The sequence below is a fragment of the Rhinoderma darwinii genome, chromosome 3 (assembly GCF_050947455.1).
Source record: "Rhinoderma darwinii isolate aRhiDar2 chromosome 3, aRhiDar2.hap1, whole genome shotgun sequence".
In the NCBI taxonomy this organism is placed as follows: domain Eukaryota; kingdom Metazoa; phylum Chordata; class Amphibia; order Anura; family Rhinodermatidae; genus Rhinoderma; species Rhinoderma darwinii.
In genome coordinates this window covers 392,909,425-392,930,969 of record NC_134689.1, presented here as the reverse complement: position 1 = coordinate 392,930,969, position 21,545 = coordinate 392,909,425, and the positions used below count along the sequence as shown (strand labels likewise).

The window sequence follows — 21,545 nt, the reverse complement described above, 5'->3', positions numbered from 1 at the left end:
CATCATAGTTTGTTACAATGTATCAGTGCAGGAAAATGTATAAACCCGGAATTGAATTTATTTAGCTCACAGAGGATTGTCTAGACTGGATACAATTGCAGCTGTGAGAAGGATTTGGACTCAGCCCCCTTTAACTCACATACAAAAACAATATATTATAAAACCAATGTGTAAAACATAGTAGTGTGAATGATTTCAGGAAGGTCAGTAGCGATACAGTCATGTTTTTGGCCTTCTCCGCTGGAGAGTATTGAAGGTACTGTCTACGTTCTGACTCATTTCAGGCAAATAAAAACTAGAACAATTATACTGGAAGCTTATTTAACCAATTAGTATGATGAAAGAGGCACAAACATGAAGAGAACATGCAAAAACCATGGTGTCCTGGTCCTGAAAATCAACTTCTTTGTATTATAACCAACACTTTGCAGCATTTTCCAGAATGCTGGTGCAGCACAAAATATTTGCAGTGAGTCAGCATTGTGTGTATCCGATCTATCTATCTGGAAGCCATTTTTCTCCTCCTAAAATTGAAGCCCCGAAGGAAAAAAGAAAAAACATTCCCAAGCTCTCAACCTGCAAGAGTGACTCACGGTCAAGTCTAAACAAACTGCACAAACTGTGGCGGCTCATCCTGTAGCCGGGCATGTTGAATATTGTCTAGGATGGTATCACTGCAGAGTAGAGAAAACGAGGTTGATGGTAAGATACAATTTATCTTTCAATTTATGGTTAGAATCGGGAATTTTCCTGCGAGTTTCATGAGTGGAATGGAGGCTTTTCAGTTCCAGAATGTGTATTCAGTTCCAGAATGTGTCCTTCTATATCCTTGACCTTTCGAAAAGCAAATACAGACTCAATATGACATGAACAAGCAAACTAGTTGGTGCAGATCAGTCAGTGCGAAAGTTACCTCGCACCAACGTACCATTACGTTTTAATTGCGGTGTACTTACTGCAAAAGAAAGCCAGGGATTTAGCCTCAGGGTACGTTCACACGGCCTATTTACGGACGTAATTCGGGCGTTTTTGCCCCAAATTACGTCCGAAAATAGCGCCTCAATAGCGCTGACAAACATCTGCCCATTGAAAGCAATGGGCAGACGTTTGTTCACACGAGGCGTAATTTACGCGCCGCTGTCAAATGACGGCGCGTAAATAGAGGCCCGCGTCAAAGAAGTGACCTGTCACTTCTTTGGCCGTAATTGGAGCTGTTATTCATTGACTTCAATGAATAGCAGCGCCAATTACGTCCGTAATGGACGCGGCGTTCAAGCGCCTGCACATGCCGGTACGGCTGAAAGTACGGGGATGTTTTCAGGCTGAAACATCCCCGTAATTTCAGCCGTAACGGACGCCCTCGTGTGAACATACCCTCCTAGTTTACCTGTCAGGGTATGTTCACACGAGGGCGTCCGTAACGGCTGAAATTACGGGGATGTTTGACAGCGGCGCTTAAATTACGCCTCGTGTGAACAGACAAACGTCTGCCCATTGCTTTCAATGGGCAGATGTTTGTCAGCGCTATGGAGGCGCTATTTCCGGACGTAATTCGGGGCAAAAACGCCCGAATTACGTCCGTAAATAGGCCGTGTGAACATACCCTCAGTGTTGTACTGAAATGTCAATAATGCCTTGGAATACCGAATATATAACAAAAAAAAAGGAAAATTAAGTTCCCCTTAAAAAATAAAAAAAACTATTTTTTATTTAACAAAAAATACTTTATGTAAAAAAAATAATTATATATGGTACCGCCGCAATTGTAACAATCCTTAGAAAGAACGTTATTTAAACCACATTGCAATGGTGTGAAAATAAAAATGCAAAAAACAATCGATAGAATTTATGTTTTTCCCATTCCCAATAAAAGTCAAATAATAAATGTAAAATTTACCCCAAAATTGTGGCAAAAAAAACTACAACCCATCCTGCAAAAAAAGCCCCCATATGGCTTAGGGTATGTGCACGGAGAGGCAGGGACTCCTAGCATCGTACATAAGTATGATGCTAGGAGCCCGGCTCCCTGCACTGTGTTCGGTCTGGTACTTGCGGCCGAAATACGTCCGTCAATTACGGACGTAATTAGTGTGTGTGCACATACCCTTAGTTGACACAAAAATAAAAAAAAGTTATGGCTCTCGCAATGAGGTGACGAAAATTATTATTTTTTCCCCATAAAAAATGTTTTTATCCAAAAGTAGTAAAACATTAAAAAAACAACTACATTAAAAAAACGATATATATTTGCAGTCCTTATAATTGTACCAACCTATAGAATAAATTTAACATGATATTTATACCGCACAGCAGATGGTGTAAAAAAAACAAAACACAAAAAACAAAGGCGGAATAGCAGTTTCTTCTCCATCGCCCCCAAAAAATAATACATTTTAATCAATACATTTTATTTAAGCAAAATGGTACCAAGAAAAACTACAACTTGCCCTGTAAAAAATGGCGTCATGCCGCTTTGTCAATCGAAAAATAAAAAAGTTAGAGCTCTTGGAATATGTCGATTAAAAAAATTGCTTGATGCTGAAGGCCCAAAATAGGCCGGTCCGTTAAGGGGTAAAAAAGAACTCCAACCCCTAAAATAAAATGGCAGCCCCAAATATAATATAAGTCCCTGAGTCGACACCTTCCTTTAGTTCTCTGTGTCTGGATTAAGGGTTTCCATACTGATCATACATTCCTCCACATCTCTGCTCACTGCTCTCTGGTCGTCTCCTAATACATGATCCTTGCACTTTACCCAGGGCCTCCACCACCCAGTGCTCAACAGGCATGGTCCAATCCTTGGTGGAACATCTTCCACATTTATTATGACCCTAGTTATAGTATTATTTAGGCGCCAAGTGTCTTTATTGTTTGCGCATTGTATGGCACTATTATGCAAGTACTGTACGGCAGTATTATTTCGACACTTCATGGTGGTATTATTTTCTTTTCAAACTCTTTTATTAAATTTATCAAGAAAAATGAATCCCACATCTTAGGATAATATGGGCTACGAAGAGCCAATATTATTGGAAGTGTAACAATCGCGGTTGCAGGGGTTGAAAGCCCGATCAGAGGGGAAGGGGGCCTGTCCTGGGTCCTCTCCACTGCAGGTGGTTTGTGCCGCGCCGCATACAAGGTCCTGATGCCGGGCAGCATCAGGATGTTGTATGTGACGCAGCACACAGCTTCCTGATACTAAACATTGTATGCTGTGTGGCATACAACACCTTGTCGCTGCCCAGTGTCAGAACTTTGTCTGTGCCACAGCACGGACCGGGCCTGATAACGCAGGATGAGGACATCCAAGGCGGGCCCCCCCCCCCCCGTGGGTAACAGAAGACGGAGTAGCGGTGAGTAAGGGCCTTTTTATATATATCTGAACTGGGGGGGACTAATCGGGGAGGGGGGTTCTGATCGGAGCGGGGACGGCACTCCTTGGTTATGAAAAACAAAATCATATAAAAAGGGAGCTGGTGTAGGGAAGACAAAAGTGGGAAAATCACCTGTAATATTATTATATGCACCCATATATGCTTTGTAAACCACTGATTTATACAAGAAGCCGGGGTCAGGTGAGAAGTAGAATGTCAGCTATTTACCGTCATGATTCATATCTGAAAACATTCGTTTTGGGAATGGTTTTTATTCGTCCCTAATCATGGAGAAAACCGCACGAGGAGCTTCAACTGGTCTTAACGTGCAAGGACATGAAATTGACATTTTTCTCTTAGCTGCTGGAAGAATTCTCATTAGCCGTGATATTAGACGCAATTATTGGATATGAAATATGCTGATCTGAAGCCAAACAATGCGGAGAGAATTTTTTGGGGGCATGTCAAAACATTTAAATTCTCCACTATTACTATACCTCCGGCTAGAATATATATATATATATATATATATATATATATATATATATATATACATATATTTTAGGGGGTCAGGTCTCTATTTCTCTTTACGCATAACTCGCAGAATTTCGGCAGGCGATACAGTCACCACACTAGACTGGGTCTATTTTGATATTTAGTTGAGTTTATTATTTTGTTTTTTCTTGTGAAGGTTGAACCTATCTCCAGGGTTATATACTCTCCAGGGTTATATACTGCCACATGTAACATTTTGTGTTATTGCCCTCGATGACCCAAAAACCTTGGGGAAATGCGTCGGGGCGAGTTAACTGTCGGTCATTATGCATCTGTATTTGGATTATATACAGCAGCTCCGATCTTACATTATGTGCTGTATGTCACTTTTTACTTTGATACATTTCTTAGGGTGTATTAGGGCATAACAGGAGGTTCCTGTGTCGGGCCGCCCCTTTCGGGCCATTACTGTACTTGAAAATAAGGGTCATGGATTAGGGTCACTTTAGGGTCAGTATTAAAGTGACATATAACCCAAGTTGTATCAGTCATTCTTTTGATCCATTTGGGAGCGGTTGTTGATCTTCCCTATACACCCCATCTAGAGATGTATAGTACCACTTTACATTGCGCCATAGTTTTTTATTGCGCTATACGGTTACATTGCAAAAAGCATTCATTTCATCCAAATGTTTTCTATTATTTTTATTTTTGGAAGTGATTACAAGTTATATTTTATATGATCTGCCTTTTCAATAATATATTTCTTATTTGCAGGCCTTTGAAGCAATTTTTTGAGTAGATACTGTAAGGGGGTTTTCTGTTCATTGGGCTGTTTTCTATACTGATGACCTATCCACAGGATAGGTCATCAGTACATGATTAATGGGGGTTCGACACTGGCACCGATCTGCTGTTCCGGCTCCCTCCCGCATCGGGAGTTATACAGTGTTCAGAGCCGGAAGCAGAAGGCTCCGTACACTGTATAGCGCCCATGATGGGTTAGTGCAGCTCTGCTCCTATTAACTTGAATAGAAGCAGAGCTGCAGTACTGCAGTACGGCCACTATACAGTGTACGGAGCCTTCTGCTTCTAGCTCCGAACACTGTATAAGGCCTCATTTACACGAGCGTGTGCGTTTTGCGCACGCAAAAAAACGCTGCGTTTTGCGTGCGCAAAAGGCAATTGACAGCTCCGTGTGTCATCCGTGTATGATGCGCGGCTGCGTGATTTTCGCGCAGCCGCCATCATAGAGATGAGGTAGTCGACGCCCGTCACTGTCCAAGGTGCTGAAAGAGCTAACTGATCGGCAGTAACTCTTTCAGCACCCTCGACAGTGAATGCCGATCACAATATACACCAACCTGTGAATAAAAAAAGACGTTCAAACTTACCATGAACTGCCTGCTTCCTCCAGTCCAGTCTCCCGGCCGTTGCCTTGGTGACGCGTCCCTCTCTTGTCATCCGGCCCCACCTCCCAGGATGACGCGGCAGGCCATGAGACCGCTGCAGCCTGTGATTGGCTGCAGCCTGTGCTTGGCCTGTGATTGGCTGCAGCTGTCACTTGGCCTGAATTGTCATCCCGGGAGGTCGGACTGGAGGAAGAAGCCGGGAGTTATCGGTAAGTCAGAACTTCTTTTTTTTTTTTACACGTATATGTATATTGTGATCGAAAGTCACTGTCCATGGTGCTGAAACAGTTTAAGTCTTTCAGCACCGTGGGCAGTGACTGTCTCCTGACGTCGCGTACCCGAACATTTTTTGCCGGGTTCGGTTAAAACGAGTTCGGCCGAACCCGGTGAAGTTCGGTGCGCTCATCTCTAATTTGACACTCCGTTTGGATGTTTGTAACCAGAAAAGCACGTGGTGCTTTTCTGTTTACATTCAGGAGTTTGACAGCTCTTGCGTGATTTTCGCGCATGCAACGCAGGACCGTCAGTGTGGCATGCGTTGTTTTCACGCACCCATTGAAGTCAATGGGTGCGTGTTGCGTGAAAAACGCAAGAATATAGAACATGTCGTGAGTTTTACGCAACGCACTCACGCTGCGCAAAATTCACGCATCGTCTAAACAGCCCCATAGACTATTATAGGTGCGTACGACACGCGTGAAAAGCACGCGCGTCGCACGCGCGTATAATACGCTCGTGTAAATGAGGCCTAACTCCCGATGCCAGAGGCCGCCAGAACGGCTGATCGGTGCTTCCGGGTGCTGGACCCTCACAGATAATATACCGATGACCTATTTTACGGATAGATCAGTATAAAAAAAAAACGCCCTATGGCCAGAAAACCCCTTTAAAGAGCTATTCACATCATAGACATTAATGGGCGCTGCATCCAGGTCGGAGATTTAAGGAGAGGTGGCAGTACATGTGTGTGCGGCTCTCTCCATTCATTTCTATGGGCATAACGGAAACATATATGGCCACCTCTCCATTCATTTTCCGCCTAGATGCAGTGTCGCATCACTGCGGGATGTGGGTTCGGGGACCCCCGTTCTGGAGATAGGAGCATGTCCCATAGGTGAGACCGGCAACTGTCAAATGTATATGTCTATAATAGGAATACCCCTTTTTCTATACAGGGAGCCTGAGGTAGTCTGATATCCGCCTCCTGTCTCATGATTGGTTCAGGCTGCTGCTCTCTCCTTTCCCACTGCAGCTCTGCCTCTAGAGATTGGCTGCTGTGTTTAAACACAAGCCCATCACCTGCTCACCATGAAGTCAGTGCATAGAGAGCTGAGTTCTGCAATTGAACCTCCAAGCGTTGAATGACAAGTTCTACTAGAGTTTCTGAATAGTTTGGACACAAATAATTTTTTGTCTTACTACATTCTGATTGTCATAACTTTTTAACTTTTACTCTGTATGAGGTCCTGTTTTTTAAAGGACAAGTTATGCTTTGTTAGGGCACCATTTTGGGGTACACATTTTGGCGTTTAATTGTTAAAAAATTATAATATGGGGTGGGGAAATATAGACAGAAAACACTTTTGACAATATAAAATTTTAAAATAAAATGTTTTAATAATCTAAAACAGTGTTATACATTTTTTGTACAGGTCATTATGGTTAGGGGGATACCAAATATGTCTATGTTGAACAGCGGAAATCAGAGGTTTCCCTGATCTTTGCAGACACTGAAGCGCCTAGGGAGAGTGTCAGGGACTGCGAGGGGTTAAAGAAGGATGGAACGTTTAAATAATGCCCAGGACCAGGATTGGTGAGCAAGGGGTAAGAGGGGCGTGGTTAAGGAGATATAAGGCTGGGGTTTGGAGCAGAAAGCCCTCTTACCTTCAAGCTGCAGCGAGAGAAACATCCTCTGTTAGAGCTGGAAGTTGCAGAGCTGTTGTTTTTCCTGTACAGATGGCGGAGGATCTCTTACGGCAGGTGGCACAGCGGGTGGCCTTGGAGGGGTCTGCCTGGCTGGAATCCCTGTTGTCGGATGGGAGGAGGAGTGGATCGGATCGGGGCATGGAACAGCCGGAAGCGGCTACCCGAGGTAGGCCGCAGCGTGTTATCCGTCCCCCTGTTCGCTTAAGCCCCAGCCCCGTTCGGGCCGCGGTGACTGCTGCACCGTTGCGCGCTGGTCCAAGTATTTCACCTAGGCCTATTTCACCTGGCGCTTCGTCGGGCGACATAGTGCCGCCCTCTCCCCCGTCCACGCGTCGCGCTGGCGTCCCCCCCCCATAGCAGTAAGAGGGCTGCAGTTAAACCGGCACAGGCACGGTACAACCTACCTCGAGCTGCAGTTGCTGGTACGGATGGGGCAGGCGACGTCGTTGACAGTGGGGTGAGTAGGGCGGGTCCAGAAAGCTGGTCCGCCATGGTTGCCTACCACGAGGCATGTTCGCGGGAACTGGGACTTGCTTCCGGTTCCCGCGGGCAGCCAGCGCTGACGTCATCGCTCCCCGTTTTGTTCTCTGTGCAGCCAGAAATGGTTGGGGAGAGAACAGAGGCGGGACTTCCGGGTCGGCGCAGGTCGGCCAGGAAGCAAGATGGCGGCGCACATGAAAAGAAGATGGCGGCGGGCACAAAGAAACGAACGGTGAGCACTCAGCCCAGCCCTGGGGCGGGGGCTTCTGCTGCGCCTGCTGTTTCTCACCCCCGGTCTCCTCCGGTCCCCTGCCAGCAGGGGGCGAGGCCGGGTGGGGATTGTGCTAGTGAGTGTAGGATCAGGGGAACGTCTGGTCCGGTTTGCCCTTCTCCTGCCTTGTCTCATTTTTCTCCTGTAGGTTCGGTGAGGGAGTGTTCCAGGCGAGGGAGGAAACGTCGTTCTGGGAGACATCGCCGCCATGGCCATCGCAGACGTCGCAGATCGGGTGGCTCGAGGAGGCATGGTCGGCGGTCTTCATCGTCATCCAGCGAAGGATTCTCCTCCTCGTCAGCGCCATCTGCCTCATCAGAGTCGCGGAAGAGGTCGTCGCGGAGATCATCACGGCCGCAGAGACACAGTCGACGCCGGGAGGTGCGGCACTTGTCGGTGGATCGCGAGCAGCTGTCCCAGGTTGTTCCTCCCGCCGGGTCGGTGGAGGAGGTTCAGGCCGTGGTTCCAGTGCCGCGGCAAGTGGCGGTAGGACCCTCTGGAGTCGGTGGGACCTCTGGGAGCGGTGAGTTGGCCTGCAGTGACGCATGGCTTAATAAATCTAATGCATCTGGTATGGATTTGATTTCTGTTTTAAAAGCCGTGGTGGCTGGTTTAAATGGGAATGAGGGAACGTCAGTTCCCTCTGTGCCACCAGGGGGGGCTAGGCTCCCGTCTGAGAGAGAAAATAATTTAGCTGGTCTAGCGTTTCGGGATTCTTTGTTTTGTGGGGTCGCTCCTCTCGGGACTCATTTGTCAGCGGAGATCAAGGACAAAATTTGGAGGAATGAATTTGTGGATATTTGGTCTTTGGTCTCCGTGGAGCAGGTGACTGTCGATAAGGAGCGGGTGTTTGAGAGAGGTTCAGATAAAAAAGTAAAAGTCGCAAAAACTTTTGGCAACTGGTTACAGTGTTATGCTACACTGGCTCATGTTATTTGCCAGCGTTACCCTGAAAAAGGGGCCGAGTTGTTTGTTTATTTTGACACAATTTTCAGCGCCCACAGGCTGCACGGTGGTGCAGCCTGGTGGCGTTACGACGAAGAGTTTCGGCGTCGTTTGGCTTTGTCGCCGGATATTAGTTGGGCGACAAAGGCAACGGATGTCTGGTTGCAGCTAATCTTAGCGCAAGGGAGCAGACAACAACGCCCCTTTCCCAGTGCGGCCGCAGCGCCAGGCCCCACCCCTGGAGCTGCGGCCGCGAGGCCCACAGGAGCCTGTTGGCTCTATAACGAGGGTCATTGTCGGTTCTTTGCCACGTGCAAATTCCGGCATGAATGCTCCATCTGTGGGGGCGCTCAGGTGTTTCCGGAGAGGCAAGCAGCCGGCTAAGGCACCTCCTTCCGGAGCAGCAGAGAACGCCGGTGAACGTTCTCGAGATGGGCCCATGGTTAGAGCGGTACCACAGGAGACGGGAAGCAGAGGTGCTCATTAGTGGGTTTTCCTATGGTTTTGAGATTCCTTTTGAATATTCCGCAACGTTGTCATTGGCTGACAACTTGAAGTCGATCAATGAGAATGTCGGTGTTGCGCGACAAAAATTGGCTAAGGAAGTTGAGTTTGGGAGGATGGCAGGTCCATTCTGCGACCCGCCGTATCCGAACCTGCGAGTTTCCCCACTTGGCTTAGTTCCAAAGAAGGAGCGGGGGAAGTTTAGGTTGATACATCACCTTTCCTTTCCCCGCGGTGGATCGGTTAACGATGGGATCTCCAGAGCGGATGCGGCGGTTTCGTATACTTCTTTCGATGTTGCAGTTAGGTTGGTGCAGGCGGCAGGACAGGGCGCGTTGTTAGCTAAGTCTGACATTGAAGCGGCGTTTCGGTTGCTGCCGGTTCATCCGGACTGTTTTCACCTGCTGGGTTGTTGTTTAGATGGTGGTTTTTATGTTGATATGTGCCTTCCCATGGGTTGTTCTATATCGTGCAGTTATTTTGAAATGTTTGCTTCATTTCTAGAATGGGTAGTTCGTTTGGAGTCTGGTTTTGCTTCGGTCATTCATTATTTGAATGATTTTCTTTTTGTGGGCCCCAGGGGCTCTGGGCTGTGCAGCACGTTGCTACGGGTGTTTCGACAGGTAATGTCTCGTTTTGGCGTACCCATTTCAGAAGACAAGACTGAAGGCCCGGTAACTGTTTTGTCCTTTTTAGGTATTGAAATAGATACAGTACAGATGATTTTTCGCTTGCCTGATGACAAATTGGCAAGTTTGGTGTCCCAGGTTGACCAAGTCATGGGGTCTAAAAAAGTGACGTTAAAACAGTTACAGTCATTATTGGGTTTACTGGTGTTTGCCTGTCGGATAATTCCTATGGGTCGTGTTTTTTCTCGGCGTTTGTCATTAGCCACTAGGGGTATATCAAAACCAGATCATTTCATCCGGGTAACTTCTTGGATGAAAAAGGATTTGTGTGTATGGCATTATTTTTTGAGTTCATTTAATGGGAGGTCAGTTTGTCAGGACGCTGAGTTGTCTAATATAGATTTGGAGTTGTTCACGGATGCAGCTGGGAGTGATGGTTTTGGAGCAATTTTGGGCCGAAGTTGGTGTAGATCCCCTTGGCCCTCGCATTGGGGGGAGTTAGGTTTGGTACGTAATTTGACGTTATTGGAGTTGTTTCCTATTATAGTTGCTATAGAGTTGTGGGGTAGCGTGATGGTGAATAAGCGGATTGTATTTTGGACAGACAACATGGCGGTGGTGCACTCGGTGAACGGTTTGTCGTCTAGTTCATTGCCAGTATTAGCGTTGTTACGATGGTTGGTTTTGAAATGTTTGGAGTTGAATGTGTGGTTTCGTGCAAAACATGTTCCGGGAGTCCGTAATGTGATGGCCGATGCTTTGTCTCGTTCACAGATGTCCTGGTTTCGGGAATTGCACCCGGCAGCTTTGGCAGAAGGGGAGTCCCCCCCCCCCTTCACTTATGGGCCCTGGTCGAGGACAACTTATGAGACTGTTGAGAGGTTCTGTGGTGCCGACGACTTGGAAGAGTCATTGCAGAGCGTGGGATCGGTGGTTGGAGATTGCGGGGGGTAATTTCCCATCACAGGATGGTTGTCACCTTGATATCACCCTTTCAAGTTTGGTGCAATTACGTCAGGAGGGTTGCAGTGCGGCCACTGCAGGAAAACATTTAGCAGGTGTGGCCTTTATGTTAAAATTGTGGGGATGTAGGGATGTTACAAAAGAATTTGTGGTTAGACAGTCTTTGAAAGGGTGGAGAAAAGAGGCGTTTTCCATGGACACGAGGCGTCCGGTATCCTTTGCGCTCCTGGGTCGGCTTCTATCCGTTTTGTGTGCCGGGATGAATATGAGGTTTCATTGTTTGGCGCGGCTTTTTCTTTGGCTTTCTTCGCCGCATTGCGGGTTAGTGAGCTGGTTCCACCCAGCGTGAACACAAGCGGTGGGCTTCTCGGAACTGATGTGGTGGTGTTGGGGGATTCCCTCCGGGTCTGCGTTCGGAGGTCAAAAACAGATACGGCAGGGAGGGGAGCTTGGTTGTCGATTAGGAAGATTGGGGGCCAGGAGTGTCCGGTAAGGTTGGTTCAAGAATTTGTGTCTGTCCGGGCGCCCGGGGCTCAATTCTTGATACATCAGAATGGTTCAGCAATGTCGCGTTTTCTATTTGAGGCGGTTTTTAAGGCCGGGCTGAAATACCTGGGGCTGCCACCGGGCGAGTTTGTTATGCATTCATTTAGGATAGGCGCTGCCACGGAAGCAGATGCCTTGGGCTTGGATTCAGTGGCTATCATGCGTTTGGGTAGATGGTGTTCTAATAGCTATAAGTCGTATGTGCGACCGGATTTGGTTTTAAAATGTGATTAATCATAATGGTTCCCCTGTGAGTTTCCTTTTCCCATCCTCCCCCAGATTATCTCGCGTCATATTTCAGATTTTTTTTATTATAATGTTAATACAGCCTCTTGTAACAGGCATCTACTTGTGAAGGCATCTACAGTGGAGGAAATAAGTATTTGATCCCTTGCTGATTTTGTAAGTTTGCCCACTGTCAAAGTCATGAACAGTCTAGAATTTTTAGGCTAGGTTAATTTTACCAGTGAGAGATAGATTATATAAAAAAAAAAAAGAAAATCACATTGTCAAAATTATATATATTTATTTGCATTGTACACAGAGAAATAAGTATTTGATCCCCTACCAACCATTAAGAGTTCAGCCTCCTCCAGACCAGTTACACGCTCCAAATCAACTTGGTGCCTGCATTAAAGACAGCTGTCTTACATGGTCACCTGTATAAAAGACTCCTGTCCACAGACTCAATTAATCAGTCTGACTCTAACCTCTACAACATGGGCAAGACCAAAGAGCTTTCTAAGGATGTCAGGGACAAGATCATAGACCTGCATAAGGCTGGAATGGGCTACAAAACCATAAGTAAGACGCTGGGTGAGAAGGAGACAACTGTTGGTGCAATAGTAAGAAAGTGGAAGACATACAAAATGACTGTCAATCGACATCGATCTGGGGCTCCATGCAAAATCTCACCTCGTGGGGTATCCTTGATCCTGAGGAAGGTGAGAGCTCAGCCGAAAACTACACGGGGGGAACTTGTTAATGATCTCAAGGCAGCTGGGACCACAGTCACCAAGAAAACCATTGGTAACACATTACGCCGTAATGGATTAAAATCCTGCAGTGCCCGCAAGGTCCCCCTGCCCAAGAAGGCACATGTACAGGCCCGTCTGAAGATTGCAAATGAACATCTGGATGATTCTGAGAGTGATTGGGAGAAGGTGCTGTGGTCAGATGAGACTAAAATTTAGCTCTTTGGCATTAACTCAACTCGCCGTGTTTGGAGGAAGAGAAATGCTCCCTATGACCCAAAGAACACCGTCCCCACTGTCAAGCATGGAGGTGGAAACATTATGTTTTGGGGGTGTTTCTCTGCTAAGGGCACAGGACTACTTCACCGCATCAATGGGAGAATGGATGGAGCCATGTACCGTCAAATCCTGAGTGACAACCTCCTTCCCTCCACCAGGACATTAAAAATGGCTCGTGGCTGGGTCTTCCAGCACGACAATGACCCGAAACATACAGCCAAGGCAACAAAGGAGTGGCTCAAAAAGAAGCACATTAAGGTCATGGAGTGGCCTAGCCAGTCTCCAGACCTTAATTACATCAAAAACTTAAGGAGGGAGGTGAAGATCCGAGTTGCCAAGCGACAGCCTCGAAATCTTCATGATTTACAGATGATCTGCAAAGAGGAGTGGGCCAAAATTCCATCTAACATGTGTGCAAACCTCATCATCAACTACTAAAAACGTCTGACTGCTGTGCTTGCCAACAAGGGTTTTGCCACCAAGTATTAAGTCTTGTTTGCCAAAGGGATCAAATACTTATTTCCCTGTGCACAATGCAAATAAATATATATAATTTTGACAATGTGATTTTCTGTTTCTTTTTAAATATAATCTATCTCTCACTGGTAAAATTAACCTAGCCTAAAAATTCTAGACTGTTTATGTCTTTGACAGTGGGCAAACTTACAAAATCAGCAAGGGATCAAATACTTATTTCCTTCACTGTACTAGGGGGATACTTATCAAACCCATTAGTCAGAGAAAGCTGAGAACTAGACGATTGGGGGTGGCAATGAGACAAAGGGTAGATGAGGCGGAATCTGCTTTTATTCAGTGTCCCACAGAGGAGACAGCTAAACCATGGAACGAGGCTAGGGAGACTTTACAGGTACACCTTCTGACAGAAGCTGAGAATAAGGGTATGTTCATATGGCTATTTACAGCCGTTTTTCGGGCCATAAATGTCCAGAAAAACGGCAAAAAAATCGGTAGCAGAACGCCTACAAACATCTGCCCATTGATTTCAATTGGAAATACGGCGCTCTGTTCCGACAGGGCGTTTTTTTACGCCTCATTTTCGAAAAACGGCGTGTAAAAAGACACCCCGTAAAAAGAAGTGCATGTCACTTCTTGAGCTGTTTTTGGAGTCGTTTTCAATAGAAAAACAGCTCTAAAAACGTCCATAAACAACGCTGCAAAAAACGCTAGTTTGATTAAAAAAGGGCTGAAAATCAGGAGCTCTTTTCCCTTGAAAACAGTTCTGTATTTTCAGCTGTTTTTTGTTAAGCGTGTGAACATAGCCTCAGAGAAACGTCTCTAAACAGTAATTTTTTTGAAAGAGATAGGGCAGGCCGCATGTTAGCCAAAATAGCCGGGTCACAGGAGGGTTCCTCACATGTGTCCTCTATGAATACATCCCAGGGTGATCTAGTAACAGACACAGCACAAATATTTTTCATCTTTTCTATAGGGATCTTTCTAAATCTAATAAACCAAAAAAGAGATCTTGATATCATACAATTATTTTATCAAAATAGTTAAATTTTTATTTTATTACTTTACAATATACATCAATACAAAAATAACCCCCCTCCCAAGTATATACTATAGACATATAAAAATAATTTTAAAAGAAAACCAGATGACCTCAATTATGATGTCATAAATCATAAATAATAATGACTCCTCATGAAATGTAGATACACCTCAAGTGAAGTGAATGGCATTTATATTATCGTAAAGCACGATCAACATAGCAATATAGATCACAGTACAGTAAGTTTATTTGCCATATAGCTCACACAACATAACCATGCTGGTAATCATGCTAAAAGCAATATGAGAAAATTAGTGCTACAAATGGTATGATAAATGCAAAGAAATGACCATTATCAGTAATGTCATAACTCATGAATAATAATGACTCTTCATGAAAGATAAATGCTATATAGCTCTATACCTCAGGTGAAGTGAATAACACTTATATTTTCATAAAGCACGATCAACATGGCAATTTAAATCACAGTGCAGTAAGTTTATGTGCTATATAGTTATATAGCTCCAAACAGCATGACCATGCTGGTAATCCTTAGTAGACCGTCTTGTTTATCATACAAGGGCCATTAAATATTTCGCACTGGTCCCACGAATGGAAGATTCTCGGTATACTCTAAGTCCCTGACACCATGGGCAACCTTAGCTACGTGCAACCCGTGCGGTCGCACAGGGTGCCGGCCGCCATGCTATAAGGGGGCGCCAGCGGGTGAATTTCTCCCGCGCTGCGGCTACTGCTCGGGACGCCAGCGGGTCAGGTGTCACTCACTGACCTCAATACTGGCTTCTCCGCGACTACCGCTCCTCCGCTCCCCCTCCTCGTCTTACGTCCTGAGTGATGATCAGGCGTGAAGACATCACTCAGGATGCAAGACAGGGAGGAGACTATCTTACCATGCGTTCCTCGTCTGGCCTAAACCGCTATTTCCCCAGGGCTCCGCTCCAGCAGCATCAGTGGGCACAGTGCACTGTAAGAAGGCCAGCAGGTCAGTCAGACTGTGGGCTTTGGTTGTATGAGGACACTGATGGGGGTCTAAAAATGGCAAATGGGCAGAGTATTCAGTGCCACCTTGGTGCCCATTTGCCACTTATTGCCCCTTTAGTGTCCTGTTCAGTGCCCCTTCAATGCCCATTTGCCATTTATTGCCCATTTAGTGTTCTTCTGTGACAAAGGGTGCTAAAGGGGCAGTAAATGGCAAATATCCATCAAGGGGGGACTGAACATAAGGAAACTAAAGGGGATATAAGTGGAAAGTGGGCACCAAGGTGGCACTGAACGACACTGTTAATAAATGGCAGATGGGCACATTGTTCAGTTGCTCCATAGTGCACATTTACCATTTGTTGCCTTTTTAGACTCTGTGCATATTACGTTAAAGGGGTTAAAAATAAATTCTGTTGAAGCAGTAGAGGAGAAGTTAAAATAAAAAAGAACTTAGGCTGGGTTCACACGACCGGGTCCCGCCCGAGCCCGAGTGTCGGCCGGTAAAATCGGCCATTTTGCCCGGCCGGTTTGCATAAAGTTTTGCATCCGTTCTGGGCCGGGCAGATCCGGACAGTGACATCAGCGGCAACTCCTGAAGGGGAATCCCCATGTGTTCGGGGATTCCGCTTCAGGAGATTCCCCTGATGTCACTGCCCAGATATGAACAGAGACATCAAGCGCTCTGTCCAGGAGCGGAATCCCCGAACACACGGGGATTCCGCTCCTTCAAGGAGCTAAAGTGGGGCTAGCACATAGCAGAGCGGGGAGATACCTCCCTGCTCTGCTATAGTGGCGTCGCTACAGTAGTAGCAGCCGCAGCAGCTGCTAGCGGCGCCATGGAAGGTGGGCCGGGCCAGGGCGCTTTTAAAACATGCAGGGGAAGGGAGCCAGCGCAGTGCTCCCTCCACCTGCTGTACACCCCGGCCCTGCCACACAGTGTACAGTGTACAGCCATTCGTCCGAATGGCATCAACTCCTCCTCCTCAAATGCACTCTGCGCTGTGAGGAGGAGGAGATAGAGCGCAAGCTACGGAAAACACGGCCATCACTCGGGACACATTCCGGTGATGGCCGTGTATTACCCGGCCCCATAGACTTCTATGGGAGCCGGCCGGCCGGGTACCCGGCTGAAAATAGAGCATGTCCCATTTTTTGACGGCCGGTTTTCCCGGCCGTCAAAAAATCGGTCGTGTGAATAGCCCCATTAGGGGTCTATTATTCCTAATGCAGCCAGGTGCCGGACGATTTATGAACGGCCGGCACCCGGCCGGGAAACCCTGTTGTGTGAATGAGGCCTTATACTTACCTTTCTCCTCCCAAACGGTCCTGCGCTGGTGGCTCCCGTCACCTCTGATCACTCTTTGTATGCAGAGCAGCTGCAGCAGTGATGTACTGTCGACGTGGTGTCACCAGTGCAGCCGCTCTGTATACAAACCGAGAACAGAGGTGACGGGAGCCCCCAACGCAGGAACGTCTGGGAAGAGAGGGGTAAGTATGGGCTGCTTTCTTATTTTAACCATTTCAGGACTGAGATATTTTTTGCTTTTTCATTTACGTTTTTCACTACCCGCCTTCCTAGAGCCATATTTATTTTTTATTTTTCCGTCAATAGGGTGGTGTGAGAGCTTATTTTTTGTGGGACGAGCTGTAGCTTTTATTGGTACAATATTTTGGAACATGCAACTTTTTGATAATTTTTTATTACATTTTTCTTAGAGCTAATGTGAACAAAAAAACAGCGATTTTGGCTATTTACTTTTTTTTTTACGGCCTTCACAGTGAGTTAAATAAGAAGTAATAAAAAGTACCAATATTGCCAACAGAAGTTTTAATATTTTTTTCTGTTATACAAAAGATAGCCTTTGAGTAAACGGACTATAGGCCAGTTCACACGTTGCGTAAATGTGCCTTATTTGTTGCAGGTTTTCCCCATTGTATTCAATGGGGAGGTAAATTCCGCAACAAACCGCAAAAAACGCAACTCAGAAAACAAACAATATATTATACTTACCTAGGAATCTGTGTTTTATCTCCTGGGATGATGCTTCATCTCATGTGACCGCTAAAGCCAATCACAGGCTGTAGCGGTGGTCACATGGATGAAACGTCATCCCAGGAGGCCGGCCTGGATGATGTCAGAGGGCCGGCCTCCTGGGATGACGCATCATCCCATGTGACCACCACTGCAGCGGTCTCCTGGGATGAGAGGCTAAGTGCTGCAGTTTTTCGCCCAAAATTCCCTGTGGCACACAGGGCGGATAGGCTGCGTTCTTTTACGCAGCGTATCCGCCCCATGTGAACTCAGCCTAAAGGTAATTTCACATTACATCCTACCCATCTGTGTAATGTATGCACCGGGAAAGCTCCCAGAACGTATGGTAAACAGCCCCATACACCTGATGAAGGTTAAAAAAGCCTCAGTTCGGGTGGGACTGCGCTATTTTATGTAGTGGTGTCCAGTAAAAAAAATTATACTGCATGTTTTTTGTGTCCATTTAATGTATGCGCCAGGAGCTTTTCGGCCAAATATGTTAAATGAACAGGCAGAACGTAATGTGAAAACAGCCTTACCAAAACATAGGCCTTGTTCACACTGTGCTAAAATATAACAACGTGTAAACGTGTCAGTGTTTTCGGACGTTTTTCGGGCTGTAAACGGCCCGAAAAATTGGAAGCAGAACGCATCCAAACATCTGCCCATTGATTTCAATAGGAAAACGGCCACATAAAAAAATGGCCGCGAAAAAGAAGTGCATGTCGCTTCTTCAGCCGTTTTTGGAGCCGTTTTTCATAGACTCTATAGAAAAAAAGCTCCAAAAACGGCCGTTAAAAACGCAGTGAAAAACGCGACATTGAATAAAAAAAATTGCTGAAAATTAGGAGCTGTTTTCCCTTGAAAACAGCTCTGTATTTTCAGACGGTTTTTATTTTGTGTGTGTGCACATACCCTTAAAAACACCAGTGTTTTTATAAAGTTCTTTTTAAACTACATGCGCTTTTGACGCGTATTCATTGCGTTTTTTGTACGCCTTCGGCGTGTTTTTTTGCCATTGAATCAGAACTCCCATTGACTATAGAAATTAGGTGCGTTTTTGGCACATTTTCGGCGGATTTTACGTGCCATAGAATTGACCTGATTCTTCTTTTTTTAACATTTTTAAACAAAACGCATCGTATGGACTAACTGATGTCAATGGGACGCTTAAACCAAGCATTTTTGACGCATTTTTCGGCATGACAAATGCGCAAACAAAAGCACCAAATGGGGGGCACCAAAGGGCTATTCCACACAGGGCACCATATAGCCTGAGGCCAGCCCTGCCTGACACTAAAAGCAACAACAATTAGTGCTGCATGTTACTGGGCTGTACAGAAGTTGCCAAAATCTCCTCCTCTGACATCACTCAGTGCTCTGCAGCTATTGGCTGAAATTGCACCTCACAGACTTCCTGCTCAGCCCTCCGCTGAATGCACTCCGCACATAATACTGGAAGTACTGACAGCTTTTTGCTTTATTTTAATTGCTTTTTCCTGCATTTGGAACTCAAAGTAGGTTCCCACATTAAGGCTGGATTCACACGAGCATGTTCGGTCCGTAAAGGACGGAACGTATTTCGGCCGCAAGTCCCGGACCGAACACACTGCAGGGAGCCGGGCTCCTAGGATCATAGTTATGTACGATGCTAGGAGTCCCTGCCTCGCTGCAGGACAACTCTCCCGTACTGTAATCATGTTTTCAATACAGGACAGTAGTTTCACGGAGAGGCAGGGACTCCTAGCGTCGTACATAACTATGATGCTCCCTGCAGTGTTTTCGGTCCGGGACTTGCGGCAGAAATACGTTCCGTCCTCTACGGACCGAACATGCTCGTGTGAATCCAGCCTAAAGGGTTTGTCTACGATGAGATAAGACCATTAATATTAGGAAACTGCTTTTACTAATAGACATGCATCGACACATAAGAACCCAAGCTTTCTGAACATGCTAATCGCAGAACTTCCACATTTCAGTCGCTGTATATTCTGATCCGTTCATACTGGAACGCAAAATGCACTAAAGAGGGTGGCAAATATATTCTCACATAGAACCGGGTGTCATTGCTCATTCTGGTAAAGGCATCAACAAGAAGATAAAGGAAAAACACAAGGTATAGCGGGTGCTTAGATGAGGATACAGTGGACACCAGGATAAACATTCTTCAAATGTTCCTTAGAATGTTAAATTCTCGACCAACTGGTTTCGAGACCCGACAAACTTCTTCAGGCTGGCTTAGGTCTCGGAATTTCAAATTCCACAATAAAGCAATTCCGCATTTTCTTACTATTTCAGGCTGTTTATAAACCTAAAGGACGCGGAGTATAGGTCAGGGAAGATACAGACTAGTTAGTATAGTGTTTCACAACCTCTAGGCCAGCAGTAGGTGATAAAGTGTCTCCTCGAGAGTTTACAAGGAAATGACAGCACTGCATGAAGGACAGTGACACAAGTCAGACCAGTTTTACAGCATTTTACCAAGGTCTGGAAGACGGAGGGTGATGTTCAGTTTCCTAATACTGCCATGAGGGTGTAATTACACAGGGACATATATTACTCAAAATGATGGTAAGTGTCAGATCCTAAGGGCTTCAGCTGACACAAATACTTCACCCAATGTCTCCTTTACGATACAGCAATAATCCTTAAAGTTCTTCTCCAGCCTCATATAACTGACATCATGGAAAGTTATTACAACTTTCTCTTATTATTTTCAAGCTCTCTACTTGCTGTTGTTGAATGGGAACATTGTAATTTACCACCAAATGCTAAATACCAATATGAACATAATACTTCTCACAGCTGAGGGTTTGGTACAATTGTGTAAAGGATCTGCCAGACACAGCTTCTGTGTCGACGCCCGTGGTTAATCAGTCTGCATCTGCTCCTAGGTCTGATAGAGTGACTCGATCTGCTACCACTAAGGCTGGTAGGTACCACTCAGTGGGAGGTACCAAACGCAGAGCAGGAGAGTAGTCAGTAAAGCCAGGGTCAATATGAAGCAGAGGTCAATGGTATTAGCAGGAACAGCAGAGCCAGGAAACAAGACAGAATCAAAGGCAAAGGAAGAGCAGGAAATGAAGGTATAACTAGACCGAGGGCGGGAGCTAGCTCCGTCTGGCCAGGCTGTGATAGGTTCTCCCACTCCTCAGCCTACCAGCCTGAGTGGTAGCAGATCGAGTCACTCTATCAGACCTAGGAGCAGATGCAGACTGATTAACCACAGGCATCGACACAGAAGCTGTGTCTGGCAAATCCTTTACAGTACCCCCCCCTTTTAAGAGGGGCCACTGGACCCTTCCTAGGTGGACCTGGCTTATTGGGGAACCGAAGATGGAACCTCCTGAGCAATACCCCAGCGTGAACATCCCGGGCGGGTACCCAAGTCCTCTCCTCAGGCCCGTATCCTCTCCAATGGACCAGGTACTGGAGGGAGCCTTGGACCATCCTGCTGTCCACAATCTTGGCCACCTCGAATTCTACCCCTTCAGGGGTGAGAACAGGGACCGGAGGTTTCCTCGAGGTAGCCAAGGACGAGGAGCAGCGTTTCAGGAGGGACGCATGAAACACGTCGTGTATTTGAAAAGACGGGGGTAACTCCAGCCGGAAGGAGAAAGGGTTAAGGACCTCAATGACCTTGTACGGCCCTATATACCGGGGGAGCTAATTTTTTGGACGGAACTTTAAGACGCAAATTTTTTGAAGACAGCGACACCAGATCCCCGACCACAAACAAGGGATTAGCAGAACGTCTTCTATCTGCCTGAGTCTTTTGTATGCTCTAGGACGCCTCTAGGTTCTTCTGAACCTGGGCCCAGACTGTGCACAGTTCCCGATGAACTACATCTAACTCGGGATTGTTGGAACCACCAGGTGAAACGGAGGAGAACCATGGATTAAACCCAAAATTACAGAAAAAGGGGGAGACCCCTGATGAGTTACTGGCCCGGTTATTAAGGGGAAATTCGGCGAGGGGAATGAAGGAGACCCAATCATATTGACAGTCAGAGATAAAACACGTTAAATATTGTTCTAGAGACTGATTAGTCCTCTCAGTTTGGCCATTCGTTTCAGGATGGAAGGCCGAGGAGAAGGACAGATCAATCTCCAACTTTTTACAGAAAGCTCTCCAAAACAATGAAACAAATTGTACCCCTCTGTCAGAAACAATATTGACAGGAACCCCATGGAGAC

At 46.1% G+C, this 21,545-nt stretch overlaps 1 long non-coding RNA gene across 1 annotated transcript in view; it reads right to left on the bottom strand.

Moving 5' to 3' along the window:
• Positions 1-304: 304 nt before the first annotated feature.
• LOC142750136 (uncharacterized) overlaps positions 305-21,545 on the bottom strand; it is a 56,984-nt gene continuing 35,743 nt past the window's right edge. Inside the window, exon 2 of the long non-coding RNA XR_012882571.1 lies at positions 305-834. This is a non-coding gene — a long non-coding RNA (uncharacterized LOC142750136). The remainder of the gene's footprint in view (positions 835-21,545) is intronic.